Source organism: Protopterus annectens, chromosome 10.part0 (assembly GCF_019279795.1).
Source record: "Protopterus annectens isolate FY-2018-M chromosome 10.part0, PAN1.0, whole genome shotgun sequence".
In the NCBI taxonomy this organism is placed as follows: Eukaryota; Metazoa; Chordata; order Ceratodontiformes; family Protopteridae; genus Protopterus; species Protopterus annectens.
The window spans coordinates 525590825-525607784 of NC_056744.1; positions in this window are offsets into that span (position 1 = coordinate 525590825).

The following is a 16960-nucleotide window of genomic DNA, read 5'->3' on the forward strand; positions in this document are numbered from 1 at the left end:
AAAAAACATTTGATACAGTTGAAAGTTGTGCCAGATGTGAGAGTTGTCGTAACTGCCTGGTTTGCCAGAACACACTTTCAGCATGATTTCCTTAGCATTACACATAACCTTGCAGTTAATGGAGTGAAAACCCTTTCTATGTATGTACACCCTTCCTTGTTCCTGGGTAGTGCTTTGCTTTCTAGATGTGTACAGTCTATGGCACCTAGGACTTCATGGTAGTGTGATACAGGTTAGAACTCCTGCATAGTTGTGGCTCTGCCCTCAAGTGTATGGGGAAAATATATGTAGTCACTGGCCTGTTGTAACATAGCATTCGGGAACTGATGTAGAATCTTGGATGATGATGCCTGTGACACCCTCAGCATATCCCGTGTTGGTCTCTGGAGGGATCTTGTAGCTAATATTCTAAGTGCTATACATACCTTAGTCTAGTACTGGTTACCCTTGGTTTGCCCTTGTTGTCAGTTAAGGACAACAAACATTGCAGAGTCCCAGTAGTGTGCCTCTATCCACACTGTAGCATTCTATAATTTCCTCCTCATGCAGACCATGAAAAGTTAAATGAGGTCCAAACACCCTTCTACATTTTGGCCGAGGTCTTTCAGCAGCAGCAGCATAGACTTGGACCTGCTGCACATACACATGAATAAGACCAACAGCAGCCCCTAACATTCTTTCCCTATAGACTAGTTTCCGTGGCTGTATTGCAATAGGTTTTTGGAATTCTCAGGGACAACCAGCATTGCATCTACATAATTGCTTTATAGCTTATTGAATAGCTCTTCCATCTTGAATTGGTTAATCTGCATACAGTTCAGCTGTTTATGCTGTAATTAGCAAGCCACAATGCTTACTGTGTTTGTATGGCAGTACACGGTGCATGTAGCCACTTACTGACTACAAAAGAGTGCACTATCATGTGTGCATCCCTCTACGATATACACATGGTCTTAGTGCAACCTGGAGGCTTTAATGAATCCAGTTTAGTCTTAAAATACTTTTTTTCCACAAACTTACAAGCTAATGTGTTCATGTACTAGATATACATACCTGTCAACTGTCTATATTTTTGCAGAATGTCCAGATTTTTGCCTCATATTTTGGGTCTATTTGTCATAAAATGTGTGGTTTTCTGTTAAATCACTAAGGACTGAGTCACTAAGTAATGATATACCTTTGAGCTTAATACTTCATATCCTTAATATAATGCATGCCATACAAATCCTGTTATTCTAGTATCTTTCTAAGCTTCATCATCATCATCATAATCAACACCCTTTTTCCTATTTTTCTACATGAGATTGGGGTATTGTGTTACCTGTCAGCATCTTTCTATATTCAATGCAACACTCCTCCCTTCTTTGACACTTATGCCTGATTGTAGCAGATCTTCTCTCACACAATCCATCCACCTCTTTGCTGGACATCCTCGTCTTCTCTTACCTCCTTCCTGTTTATCCCAAATTTTATTCACCACTTTGTCTTCAGATTTTCTGCACATGTGTCCAAACAACCATAATCTGTTCTCTTTGATCTTTTCTGCAATTGGATATACTTTGGTTTGTGCTATGTCCTCACTTCTTTATCTGTCCCTCAGTGTGCATCCTATCACCCTTCACAGGCACTTCATTTCCATCATCTCGAGCTTCCTAAACTGCTCTGCCTTTACTGCCCAGGTTTCTGTACCGTACAGTAGAACTGATCACACCACTGTCTTGTACACCTTACTTTTCAGCTTCTTTGGCATTCTTCTGTTCTTCACTACACCTGAGACTCAATGCCAGCTGGCTGCAGCCCCTCTGATTCTAGCTTTGATCTCTTCATTCAAACTTCCCTTCTCCTCAACCACCCCTCCTAGATACTTGAAGCTATTAACCTGCTTCACTATCTTTCGCTCTATCACAGTTGCCAGCTCCTTCTGACTAACCCAATTTGCTGCCATTACCACTGTCTTAACTATGTTTAGTTTCATCCCATGTGGCTACAGCTTTGCATTTCATTTCCCTATCCTTTGCTGAACTTCTTGTTCAGAGTTTGCCTGTAATGCCACATTGTCTGCATACAGCAACTTGCTGATCTGTCCCTTCTGACCTGTTTGCTACTGTAGTCCATCAAAAATAAGAACAGCAGTGGGCATAGAGCTGAACCCTGTTATATACCCACTCCCACTGGGGACCCCTCTGTGAGAGTGAACACTGTTTGTACTTGAGTCATTGGGTCCTTGCACATAGACTCTACTGATCCTATCAATGTTTTGTGAACTTCAAACCAAGGCAGTACTGCCCAGATCAGCTTTCTTGGGACCTTGTCATATGTTTTCTCCAAGTCTAGGAATGTCCATTTGGACTCTTTCCTCATCTTTAACTTCTTCTCAACTATCTGTCTCACTGCAAACATCAGATCATTTGTCCTGCATCCTGATCTGAATCTGAACTGCTCATCTCCCATTTTACATTGTACTACTCTACAGATCCATGTATCAGTCATTCTGTCTGGAACTTTCAAGCAATGTGACAGGAGTTTGATGCCTCTGTACTGCCCACAGTCGTGGATGTCCCCTTTGTTCTTGTACACTGGCATGAGTATGCTTATTCTTCAGCCATCTGGGATATGCCTTTCTCTCCACACTGCCATTTCTCTCCTATCTCACTATCTGCTGTGACTTCATCTGGGCCTGCTGCTTTCCCTGACTTCACTTTCCTTAAAGCTATTCTTACTTCTTCTAACATGGGCTCCTCTTCATCTTTCATTGTAGGCTGGGCCAGGGGCATTACAGTTTCTGTGGGGGGTTTCTTAATTCAGAAGCTGCTGGAAATACTCCTTCCATCAGTCTTTGAAGTCATGTGGACTCATGAACAGGTTGTTCCTGGCATCCCTTATGAAGGGTGCCTGACTATCTTGTTTATCACTCTGTCTTTGCCTTGCAACCTGATATAGTTTCTTTGTGCCACCTACCTACTAAGTCTCTTTCCAGAAGCTGGTACAGTGCCTCTGATGCCACTAAGATGGGCATGAATCCCTACATCACTTGATGGGTTGCCAGCTGGCTTACTGACAGAACCCACACTGTAAAATCGAAATCCAGCTCCAGACAAGTAACAAGTGGAGTACCTCAGGGTTCAGTCCTGGGACCACTCATGTTTGGCATCTACTTCTCTGAAGTACAGGCCAACACTAAGGGACTCTGGCTAACAAAGTTCACAGATGACTGCAAACTAGGAGCCATTATTGAATCCCCAAATGATGTGGATACTCTACAAAAGGACCTTACAGAAACAGATGCTTGGTGCCAGAGCCATGGGCTCAAGCCCAATGCCAAAAAATGTATAGTTATCCCCTTTGGGAAAAAACATGTACCCATGAATTACCACATAGTTGACAGTACACTAAACATCGAAAGTGTGATAAGAGACTTTGGGACACAAGTGGACAGTGATTTTGATAACCACATTGCCACAACAGTCAGGAAATCCTATGTGGCACACCTCATCACTAAGGGCTTTTCATCCAGGAAAAATGAGGTCATTGTCCCACTGTACTCATCCCTCATTAGACCCATTATAGAATACAATGCCCTGTTTGCTATGTACCTCTCAAGATTTCTGCAACAACTGGGAAGGCCGCAGAAATACCTCACTAAAAGAATCACAGGCCTAAAGCAGATGCCCTACGCTAACCACCTTAAAAAACTCCAGCTATACTCTGTCGCATATCGTCTACTCAGAGGCAATCTCTGCTTAACATACATGGCCATGTCAAACCCAGAGCTGTTGGACATGCTACACTTAAAGAAATCCCAATCCCTCAGAGCCACATGCTCCAAGGATCTAAACCTTGTCATCACAATAAACAAAACATGCTGGAAGGATAGGTTCTTAACCCAGGGACTCCCCAGACTTTGGAATAGACTACCCATACATGTCAAGCAGAGCACCTCTTTTACCCTCTTCAAAAGAAACCTTGATGATTGGATGGGAGAAAGGAAATTCACCCCGGGAATCACGTCAGTTGCCCTGCTAGACAGGGGTCCAGGGAAGTAAATAGTGTGGGAAGAAATAGCCAGGGAATTGTTATGGCTAAGCTTGTATAGGGCCGATAGCCTAGTACCAACCTATGAACCTATGTTCTTTGCTATTGCAACTCCTTTCTTAGCTTTTTTGTTAGCCAACCAGTATTCCATCCTAGCCTGGTCAATCTTTTCTATCATCCACTTTTTCCTGCAGTCCTTTCTTTTGATGACTTCCTGGACTTCCTTATGTACCTTATTTCCATGTCTGGTCTGGCTACATATCTGTTCTGTAGTCCTTACACATGCTGTCATTGCTGCCATTCTTCTTCAACCTCATCAATTTCTTCCTCTTCCTGGGGTGCTAGAGCCCTCAGTAACTCCTTGAATTGTTGCACCTTCTCTTCAATCAACTTCTTGGTCTTCAGCCTGGTCTCTGTTGACTTTAGAGTCTTCTCTGACCACTGCTTGCAGCTGATTGTGGCAACCAATGGCTTATGCTGTAGGCCAGCTGTTTCACTGGGAATAACTTTGCAATCACTGATTATATCTGAGTGGCCTTTCCTTACTAGGAGGAAGTCTGCCTGAGTTGCATGTTGGCCACTCTTGTATGTGATCTTGTGACTGTCTCTATTTCTGAAACGTGTGTTGGCTAATATCAATCCATTTGTTAGACAGAAGTCTAGAATGGCCTCTCTTTCTTTATTCGTGTTAACCCACTCATGTGGACCCAGGCAGTCCTCATATCCTGTTCTGTCTGTCCTGATATGTGCATTCAAATCTCCCATTATCAGAGCAATATTTAAAATCTGTCAATATTTTAGGCCCTTTGTCAACCAATTATTTTAGTCTTTCCCCAGATTTCTTGCATTAAGTGGTCAAGAGGTGTGTGGATATAACAGAATATATACTAAAACAATCAACCATTTCTGACTGCCATGTAACATGTGCAGTAATTTATAACAGGGGATGTTTAACTACTGTGCCTTATACCCCAAAAGAAATTGAATAAATCTTTGTCACATCTTTTGGATTAAACAATACTGCAATTATGTGACTTTGTTTGCCATCAACTTTGCACAAGGTTATATAAATCTGAATATAAGTAATTCTCCAATGCAAAGCAATAGCTGTCAGTCAGAAAGAGCAGAACGGCAGACATTCAGTTTTATGCAAGCCACTGGCTTGATTTAAAAAATCCACAAAGCTAAATGCCAAATGCAGCTGCAAGAAGCACTGCAAACAAGTGCAGGATTTTTCAGTTTAGTAATGTTCACTAATGTTACCACCTTTTTAACTGCCCAAAATAGGACATGCCTTATGTGTTCAGCAGGTAAGAAAGGTTCATTTTCACTTACTAAAACAAATAAGGGCAGAATTCATAACAGTTACTGCAAGCTGTACACGTATACCTTGTGGTTACTTATTTGACTTCAGAGACAGTCCTACCACTGTGGTTTATGCAAGGAGGTATGTAGCCCCACACTGGGTGGTCTCTTCAGCTGTGTTACATATAAATGAAGCAGTCCAAGGAGATGCATATTCTAATTTTCCATGTGGTCCCCTCTCAGAACTGACTGTGGTAAGCCATTTACAGAACACAGCAATTCAGCGAATTGCTCATCTGCATAAATTTGCTTGGCAAATCCAGGCCACTCACTAATGAACACAGCCAGAAGGCTGTGTTTATTCAGTATAGCAGTGGGAAGTGTTGGGGAGTTTAGTAGACAGGTAATGTTAGGGGATGTGTGTGTGAATATATGTAGGGGACTGCATATGTGTTCATGCTTCTGCCTGGAAGGAAGCGGTAGTGCGATTGGTGAGGGTTTAGGTTAGGTGTGTGCATATGGATAAAAGGATATGTGTCTATCAGCAAAACAGGTGGGAAAGTGTGTGTGTGTGTGTGTGTGTGTGTGTGTGTGTGTGTGTGTGTGTGTGTGTGTGTGTGTGTGTGTGTGTGTGTGTGTGTGTGTGTGTGCATTTGTGGGTGGGTTGTAATGACTGTCATAACTCTGCATACCACTATATTAATGAGCAAAGCCTGTAACATTGTGTTAAGAGAATAATCCCCACCAGGGACTAGCATAAACCATGTGAGCTGGGGGGAACTCTTGTCAGCAAAGACTAATGCTAACTATGTGGGTTGGGGAAACACTAGCCACCAAGGACTGATAGTAACTATGTGGGGTGAGGGGAAACTAGTCACCAGGGAAGACCAATAATAATGTCAGATGGAGAGAACACTTGCCAGCAGAGGCTATAATTAACTATGCAATCAAATGGAACACTAGCCACAAGGAAAGCTCTTCTTTTTATGCCTTAATGACACATAAACATACCAGGTGGTCTGGAGGGCAACATTACCCACCAGAGAAACTCTTCATGTGTGCTTTAACAGTACTTGCACGTAACGTGGGTCACGGGAAACTCTAGACACCAGGAATAATTTCCAAGTTTATCCTATACAGCATGCCTTAAAGGCATGTAATATAATAAAATATATAAAAAAGATGGGGCCCAATGCCAAAAAAAGTTGCTCTCAGTAAATGTGACAACTTACACTGAGAGCAGGCTGAGTGCAGATATTTTGGAATCTGTCCCAAAGTCAATGAGCATCAGGTACCAGAAGCTCAAAACACCAGTGACTGCTTTCCTTAGGAAATCATAGACAGTGCAGTTTCTATGTGTATGCCATCAGCGATTCCATTGTTTGGGAGATTTTCTCCTTCATCATTGTTTGATCTTGGATTACATATATATAAGTTCAGGGGTATGGGAACTTTGCTCCCCGCATGGGGTGGTATGATGGCATACCCCCATATAATTTTTTTAAAGGTTGAGATTTCACCCTTTCAGTATTTTGGACATTTGTGTTCAGTGTTTTACTACCTTACATCTTATAAGCTGAAGTTTCTCGGGAGAGAGTGTGTTTTACTTCTATTCTGCTTTTAACTGCATATTAAAACTTGAAAAGAGACCACAGCTCTGCTAATTATGAGTCAGGCAGAAATTAGTACAGGTCAATAGAACAGGTCAGTTAAGGTTAATCATCTGTGAACTGAGGGGTTGGAGCTAGGAACTAAACCTTCTATTTAAGGGGTAAAATAAAACATTTCCGAGCTTTACTAGAAAGGCTCACCCAGACTCTGCTACACTTTTTTTGTGAGGAAAAGGTTAGTTTGCTTTTTATTTGTTGTATTACCTTATTGCTTTTTTCTATTTTGAATACTGTGATTTGTTTTATTTACCTTGTGTTTTACTTGTATTCTGCTTTTAACTGCATATTAAAACTTTAAAAGAGACCACAGCTCTGTCTCTTGTGTGTCAGGCAGAAATTAGCACAGATCAATAGAACAGGTCAGTTAAGGTTAATCATCTGTGAACTGAGGGGGTAGAGCTAGGAACTAAAAGTAATGTCTTTCAGCTTTTCCCGGTTAGGGGTCGCCACAGAGGAACTCCAGTCCGCTAATGATTGGCAGTGAATTTTTATGGTGCCGAGTTGCCAGCCCGACGCCCAACCTTCAAAGAAGGCACACCCATGCACGCACCTACCTGCATGTCTTTAACGTCACTTGACCTCGGGGAGGACATGCAGACTCCACACAGAAGGAGCTCCAGCTGAGAATCGAACGGGAGAACCTCTTGGGGTGGAGCTAGGAAATAAACCTTCTATTTAAGGGGTAAAAATAAAACATTTCAGAGCTTTACTAGAAAGGCGCACCCAGGCTCTGCTACACTTTGCTGTGAGGAAAAGGTTAGTTTGCTTTACATTTGTTGTATTACTTTATTGCCTTTTTCTATTTCGAATACTGTGATTTGTTTTATTTACCTTGTGTTTTACTTGTATTCTGCTTTTAACTGCATATTAAAACTTGAAAAGAGACCACTGCTCTGTCTCTTGTGAGTCAGGCAGAAATTAGTACAGGTCAATAGAACAGGTCAGTTAAGGTTAATCATCTGTGAACTGAGGGGGTGGAGTTAGGAACTAAACCTTCTATTTAAGGGGTAAAATAAAACATTTCAGAACTTTACTAGAAATGTTCACGCAGACTCTGCTACACTTAGCTGTGAGGGAAAGATTAATTTGCTTTTTATTTGTTGTATTATTTTATTGCCTTTTTCTATTTTGAATACTGTGATTTGTTTTATTTACCTTGTGTTTTACTTGTATTCTGCTTTTAACTGTATATTAAAACTTGAAAAGAGACCACAGCTCTGTCTCTTGTGAGTGAGGAAGATTTTTTCCCACCCTCCCACCCAGTTACTGTAGTGTTTTTAAACACCACTGTCTTTCAAGTTGCCTTCCCCTTATATTAATTTGACCATATGTCTAATTTCCTCTATATTTTTACTGGCTTGTGTGAGGTAAGTACAAAATTATCATTTTGTAAAATCTCTCCCCTTCAACTATTTAAATTTATTGGCCATCCTACTGTATTCCATAGTACCAGAATACAAAAGTGTCAACCCCCTTTCAATCTATCTTGCTGTTTTAAAAATAGTGACTCTCCACTAAAACGTAACTTTTTAGACAGGTAAAGCTTAAGTTACCTACTTTCACATCTAACTCCTCTAGTGCACACTACAGTGTGTAGGAAAAACCATTTTTTCATCTTACCTTTAAGCATCCCTATGACTAGCACTTGCTTTAAAACCTGCTGGAAAGCACTAGGAAGTCAAATTGATACAAGCACTCAACTCTCCTTGTTAATGAGGAGAAATTAATCGCAGGTACTAAACAGCCAATAATTGCAAAGTACCTTGTTAAGGTAAGGAAAAACAGCTCTTGTACTTTACAAAAAAAAAAGCAGCAAACCAGGCATGTCAAAGGGTCAGCTTCCGGTGATTTCTCCTGTCCCCCTGGTGAATCTGGCCATACTGGCACAATGCAGCAATTGCCTTATGTATACAGACAACCCTATCCTCCTACCGCCCAACACTACGACCTACTAGAGATGCACCTACATAGCCAAACAGGAGGCAAAGCTTAATCCACCCAAGATTGTGCTAGACAGTCAAGAGGAGAAGGTTAACACCCACACTGCACCCCAATCAACACATAGCCCTTCTAAACCCACATGACCAACACCCACACATGGCAACACTAAACCTTTATATTTGGAGGCCCTTAACAGTAACCTGCCCAAGCAACAAGTACCTCCGTAGCTGTAATGGAAACAAACACCAATCACAAACAAAGTGTCACAAAACTCACAATGCCAGTGTGCCACCCAACAATAGCCCCCTAAGGCAAGACAACGTACCCAACACTTTAGTCATAAATGACTCTATAGACAGGTACACTGATGTCCCACTCAACAGGCTGAACAAGGAGAAAATTACAGTCAGCTGCCTGTCGGGTGCCAGGATCTGCCACATAACCCATTCACTGAAGTCACTCCACAAGTACAAATATGACTCTGTCATTGTCCATGTTGGAGTGAATGACTTGAGATGTACCTTGCTGGACTACATGAAAAGAGACATGGAAGAGCTCTCAGATCATGTGGCCCAGGCAGGTATGATCCTAGCCCTGAGTAGCATCCTGCCTTTGCCCAGAATGATACTGCAGTATAAGGACAAAATAATTGACTTCAACAATTGGCTAAGCTTCTGGTGTCATTCAAAGGGGATCCAGTATCTGTCTGCCTGGGGTGACATGATCAGCAGACCACAATGCATTGGCAGAGATGGTCTGCACCTGTCGTCCCTGGGATTCACGTTACTGGCTAAGGCTCTTGCCACCCCTATAGTGCCTTTTTTAGGCAAAGTTCAAAGAACAAAACCACCACTGTAACAGGTACAAGCATGCAAAATCTGAAGGTAATGCTGCTCAATGCTGGAAGTCTAAACCTCAAAATGCACTCTCTCAAGGCACTCCTAAAAATGGAGAACATTGATATCTGTGCAGTAACTGAGAAATGGTTCAAGGCTGCAGAGAGCACACATGTAATACCAGGCTACACTTCCTACCACACTTTTTGGCCACCAAACCAGGACCAAAACAATAAAGGTGGAGTAGTGTCCATATTCACCAAGGATATTCACAACACCAGGCTAGTTGCCCAACACAACGCATCTGAAATTCTCCAGGTGCAACTAACACTAGGTAAGACTGCAATCCAAATTGTAGCTTGCTACAGATCCCCCACCATGCCCCAAGATTCTCACTACACCTTTCTAAACATACTAGAAAATATTAAGATACAACCAAATACCCTAATACTGGGTGATTTCAACTACCTTGCCATTAACTGGGAAAACTACTCGTGTACCAACACCTGTGCCCACCGGTTCTTGGAATTTATAAATTCCAATGCCCTGGATAAACTAATCCTTAGTCTCACCAGGGGCTTCAATATCCTAGACCTGGTCATTACCAACATGGGAAATCGATGCTCCACACCTATGGTCACCCCCTCATTGGTCAGGTCTGACCATAAGCTAATCACCCTTGACATCCACATCCCACCCACACCCCCCAGTAAAGAAACCTCTGTAAACATCTTCTCCAAAGCCAACTTCATGCTACTCAACTCAGAAGTGACAAACTTCATGACACCCATGCAGACGGGAACTGAAAGTTTGACTGCTGAATCCTACACTAAAGCACTGTACAAGCACATCCACTCATGCATGAATCGTGCCATCCCCAATAGAACCAAGAAGCTTTCCTCCAAAAAAATGAAGACAATCTGGTGGTCCCTTGCCATAAACAAACTTTACAACAAAAGGAAGAAACTGTTGCAGAAAAGGGGAAAATCCCAGGATGTAAAAAACTCCCTTACCAGCCTCACTAAGAAGCTGAGATCCTTCATAAAATCCTCCAAAGCTAGTTACAAAAATAAATTGCCAAAGATTCCAAAGACAACCACAAGACATTCAATAGCTATGTCAAGAATCTAAATGGCAATGCTCAGATCTGCTCTGAGCTGCAACAGAATAGCATTAAATATACTGATTCCAAGGATATTGCCAATATCCTGGCAGATCGATTCAGTACAAACTTCACCCCCCCATCCCCTAAAGGACCCATCTCAATACCAAAAGATTGCCAAATTCCGGTAATAACGGCCACACAGGTAAAAAATGCACTCTCCAAAGCTAAGAATACAGCATCCATGGAACCAGATGACATTTCAGGCTGTGTACTACATGAACTACAAAATGAACTGGCACCTCACCTAAGTGTCATGTTTAATCATAGCCTCACCTCAGGCTTTGTGCCCACTGAGTGGCACAGAGCTACAGTTATCCCATTCCACAAGGGGGGATCCACATTGGATCCCCCCTTGTGGAGTGGGATAACTGTAGCTGTACTCTGTCACGTATCGTCAACTCAGAGGCATTCTCTGCTTAACATACAAGGCCATGTCAAACCCAGAGCTGTTGGACATGCTACACTTAAAGAAATCCCAATCCCTCAGAGACACACACTCCAGAGATCTAAACTTTGTCATCACAATGAACAAAGCATGCTGGAGGGATTGGTTGCTGACCCAGAGACTCCCCAGGCTCTGGAATAGACTGCCCATATATGTCAAGCAGAGTGCCTCTTTGTCCCTCTTCAAAAGGAACCTTGATGATTGGATGGGAGATAGGAAATTCACCCCGGGGATCATGTCAGTTGCCCTGCTTGACAGGGGTCCAGGGAAGTAAATAGTGTGGGAAGAAATAGCCAGGGAATTGGTATGGCTAGGCTTGTATAGGCCCTAGGGCCGATAACCTAGTACCAACCTATGAACCTATAAGAATCAGAAAAAATTTGATGGTTGATAAGTTAGTCTAAACTGACTATATTTTTCAATCTGCCATACTTTTGCAGTTATCTTAGAAGCCTAGGTCACAGTTGTAAATGTAAAATATGATAAGTAAATGTGTAGAAGTATTTAAATTTATTGGCCATCCTACTGTATTCAATAGTACCAGAATACAAAAGTGTCAACCCCCTTTCAATCTATCTTGCTGTTTTAAAAATAGTGACTCTCCACTAAAACGTAACTTTTTAGACAGGTAAAGCTTAAGTTACCTACTTTCACATCTAACTCCTCTAGTGCACACTACAGTGTGTAGGATAAACCATTTTTTCATCTTACCTTTAAGCATCCCTATGACTAGCACTTGCTTTAAAACCTGCTGGAAAGCACTAGGAAGTCAAATTGATACAAGCACTCAACTCTCCTTGTTAATAAGGAGAAATTAATCGCAGGTACTAAACAGCCAATAATTGCAAAGTACCTTGTTAAGGTAAGGGAAAACAGCTCTTGTACTTTACAAAAAAAAAAGCAGCAAACCAGGCATGTCAAAGGGTCAGCTTCCGGTGATTTCTCCTGTCCCCCTGGTGAATCTGGCCATACTGGCACAATGCAGCAATTGCCTTATGTATACAGACAACCCTATCCTCCTACCGCCCAACACTACGACCTGCTAGAGATGCACCTACATAGCCAAACAGGAGGCAAAGCTCAATCCACCCAAGATTGTGCTAGACAGTCAAGAGGAGAAGGTTAACACCCACACTGCACCTCAATCAACACATAGCCCTTCTAAACCCACATGACCAACACCCACACATAGCAACACTAAACCTTTATATTTGGAGGCCCTTAACAGTAACCTGCCCAAGCAACAAGTACCTACGTAGCTGTAATGGAAACAGACACCAATCACAAACAAAGTGTCACAAAACTCACAATGCCAGTGTGCCACCCAACAATAGCCCCCTAAGGCAAGACAACGTACCCAACACTTTAGTCATAAATGACTCTATAGACAGGTACACTGATGTCCCACTCAACAGGCTGAACAAGGAGAAAATTACAGTCAGCTGCCTGTCGGGTGCCAGGATCTGCCACATAACCCATGCACTCAAGTCACTCCACAACAAGTACAAATATGACTCTGTCATTGTCCATGTTGGAGTGAATGACTTGAGATGTACCTTGCTGGACTACATGAAAAGAGACATGGAAGAGCTCTCAGATCATGTGGCCCAGGCAGGTATGACCCTAGCCCTGAGTAGCATCCTGCCTTTGCCCAGAATGATACTGCAGTATAAGGACAAAATAATTGACTTCAACAATTGGCTAAGCTTCTGGTGTCATTCAAAGGGGATCCAGTATCTGTCTGCCTGGGGTGACATGATCAGCAGACCACAATGCATTGGCAGAGATGGTCTGCACCTGTCGTCCCTGGGATTCAGGTTACTGGCTAAGGCTCTTGCCACCCCTATAGTGCCTTTTTTAGGCAAAGTTCAAAGAACAAAACCACCACCATAACAGGTACAAGCATGCAAAATCTGAAGGTAATGCTACTAAATGCTGGAAGTCTAAACCTCAAAATGCACTCTCTCGAGGCACTCCTAAAAATGGAGAACATTGATATCTGTGCAGTAACTGAGAAATGGTTCAAGGCTGCAGAGAGCACACATGTAATACCAGGCTACACTTCCCACACTTTTTGGCCACCAGACCAGGACCAAAACAATAAAGGTGGAGTAGTGTCCATATTCACCAAGGATATTCACAACACCAGGCTATTTGCCCAACACAATGCATCTGAAATTCTCCAGGTGCAACTAACACTAGGTAAGACTACAATCCAAATTGTAGCTTGCTACAGATCCCCCACCATGCCCCAAGATTCTCACTACACCTTTCTAAACATACTAGAAAATATTAAGATACAACCAAATACCCTAATACTGGGTGATTTCAACTACCTTGCCATTAACTGGGAAAACTACTTGTGTACCAACACCTGTGCCCACCGGTTCTTGGAATTTATAAATTCCAATGCCCTGGATAAACTAATCCTTAGTCTCACCAGGGGCTTCAATATCCTAGACCTGGTCATTACCAACATGGGAAATCGATGCTCCACACCTATGGTCACCCCCTCATTGGTCAGGTCTGACCATAAGCTAATCACCCTTGACATCCACATCCCACCCACACCCCCCAGTAAAGAAACCTCTGTAAACATCTTCTCCAAAGCCAACTTCATGCTTCATGCTAGACTGCCCATATATGTCAAGCAGAGTGCCTCTTTGTCCCTCTTCAAAAGGAACCTTGATGATTGGATGGGAGATAGGAAATTCACCCCGGGGATCATGTCAGTTGCCCTGCTAGACAGGGGTCCAGGGAAGTAAATAGTGTGGGAAGAAATAGCCAGGGGAATTGGTATGGCTAGGCTTGTATAGGCCCTAGGGCCGATAGCCTAGTACCAACCTATGAACCTATAAGAATCAGAAGAAATTTGATGGTTGATAAGTTAGTCTAAACTGACTATATTTTTCAATCTGCCATACTTTTGCACTTATCTTAGAAGCCTAGGTCACAGTTGTAAATGTAAAATATGATAAGTAAATGTGTAGAAGTATTACAAAGACTTTATAATACTTGGTAAATGCATCAAAAAAACAAAAATTCACACATGACAAAGTATTATGAACACTGTAATATCCTGCTGTGTTGATTGGTTAGGTTTATTTGTTGTCAGCCATAATGTTTACCTTCTCTCTTCCAAAAAAAAAAAAGTAAATGCTTAGTATTGTTAATGTTGTTCACTTTACTGTGGTCTATCTATATGCTTACTTGCAACTGCACAAAAAACATCCACACATACTACACTGGCTAGTTATCCCAGTTTCATCAGTGTGATTGCTTTCTAAGTATACAAAAAGTAGTCATAAACAGGATATTGATGAATGTCATCAAACATTGAATGCTTCCATTGTTAAAATTATATATCGTCAAGCATATTTTAAGTGCCAGTTTCCTTTTCCAAAAGTTACTAGGTTACTACAGCTCTAGTGAAAAGAAAATGGAAACACTTTATTATCTGCTAAGAAATGCTTTTCCTCTAAACATGTTTTTGAAATGAATATATGCATTTTACATGTTTGGTGGTGCTGGAACCTTCAACATGAAAGTTAAATAGGCTGTGCATGTATTCATGATCCAGAATCCTTTATAAACGCATTCTATGAACACCTTCAGGAATGCATGGATCATGCGATCCCAAATAAAACCAAGACCCAATCCTCCAAAGGCAGACGTCCTGTCTAGTGGACCCCAGCCATAAATAAACTATACAATAGAAGGAGGAAGCTACTAAATGATAGAGCAAAATCCCAAAAAGGGAAGGCATCACTGATTAGTATTAGCAAAAAACTACGGGCACTCATAAAATTGTCTAAGGCCAGTTTCGAGAGAAAAATTGCACAGGACACTAAGGATAATCGCAAGGCTTTCTTTAGTTATGTTAGGAACCTGGGAGGTAATTCCTAGATATGCTCAGAATTAGTCTAAAATGACAAAAAATACACCGAACCCACAGACATTGCCAACATCCTAGCTGACAGGTTCAGCGCAAACTTCTCCCCCCCTCCCCACCAAAAGGGCAAATATCTATCCCAGCAGAATGCTGCCCCCCTGACATCTCAGATGCTCAGGTAAGAGCCGCCCTCTCCAAAGCAAAAAACCCAGCATCAATGGGACCAGACGGTGTCCCGGGCTGCGTCCTACATGAACTCCAAGAAGAGCTAAACTCAAACATAAAACTACTGTTCAATCTCAGCCTTACTACAGGATATGTGCCTAAAGAGTGGCGTACAGCAACAGTGGTCCCTCTCCATAAAGGTGGTGCCTCAATGGATCCTGGAAACTATCGCCCCATAAGCCTGACTAGCTTGGTCTGCAAAGCTATGGAAAGGATCATCATGGACCTCATAAATAAAGATATTGGGGACCTACAGACACTGGATCCTACCCAGTTCGGCTTTGTTAAGGGCAGATCCTGCCTCTTAAACCTGGTTGATTTCTTTGAAACAGTCACCAAGGCCATTGACAAGGGAAGGTGGTCCACACAGGCTACCTGGACCTCGCAAAAGCCTTGATACAATACCCCACTCGGGCATTATAGATAAGCTCACCAGCTTAAATATAAACCCCTATGTCACTAGATGGATTGCAAACTGGCTCAAGGACAGAACCCACATGGTTAGAATTGCTGGAGCCATGTCAGACTCCAAACCAGTTACAAGTGGTGTCCCACAAGGCTCAGTCCTGGGACCTCTCTTGTTTGGTATATATTTCTCGGAGGTACAGGCCAACACGGAAGGACTGTGGCCGACCAAGTTCGCAGATGACTAGAAACTGGGCGCCATAATCGACTCTCCAGCCGACACAAGCATCCGCCAAAAGGGCCTCATAGAAACAGACAGCTGGTGCCAGAGCCATGGCCTCAAGCTAACTGCCAAAAAGTGTATAGTCATCCCCTTTGGCAAAAACAAAGTGCCCACAAATTACCACATAGGTGGTAATCCATTAAGTACAGAAGAAGTAATTAGAGACCTGGGGACCCAAGTTGATAGCAATCTCTCATTTGACAACCACGTGGCCAAAGTGGTTAGAAAAACATTTTATATAGCCCACCTAATCATGAAGGGATTCACATCTAGATCAGGGGAGGTCATCGTGCCTCTTTACTCATCCCTCATCAGGCCCATAATTGAGTACAATGCCCCTTTTGGGATGTACCTTACCAGACACCTGCAGCAACTGGAAAGACCCCAAAAGTACCTCACCAAGAGGATCAAAGGGCTCAAACAGATGCCATATGCTGCCCGGTTAAAGAAACTCCAGCTCTACTCAGTGGCATACTGCCTGTTCAGTGGCGATCTGTGTCTGATGTATAAAGCCATGTCCAACCCGGAATTAATGGACATGCTGCACCTCAGAAAATCCAAATCCCATCGAGCTACGCGCTCGAGAGGCTTGAACCTCAGCACTGAAATAAATAGGACATGCTGGAGGGACAGATTCATAACCCAGAGGCTCCATTCACTCTGGAATAAAATCCCAGTCCAGGTTAGGCAGAGTCCCTCATTGACGCTCTTCAAGAGGAATCTTGATGAGTGGATGGGAGATCGTAGGTTTACCCCGGGTA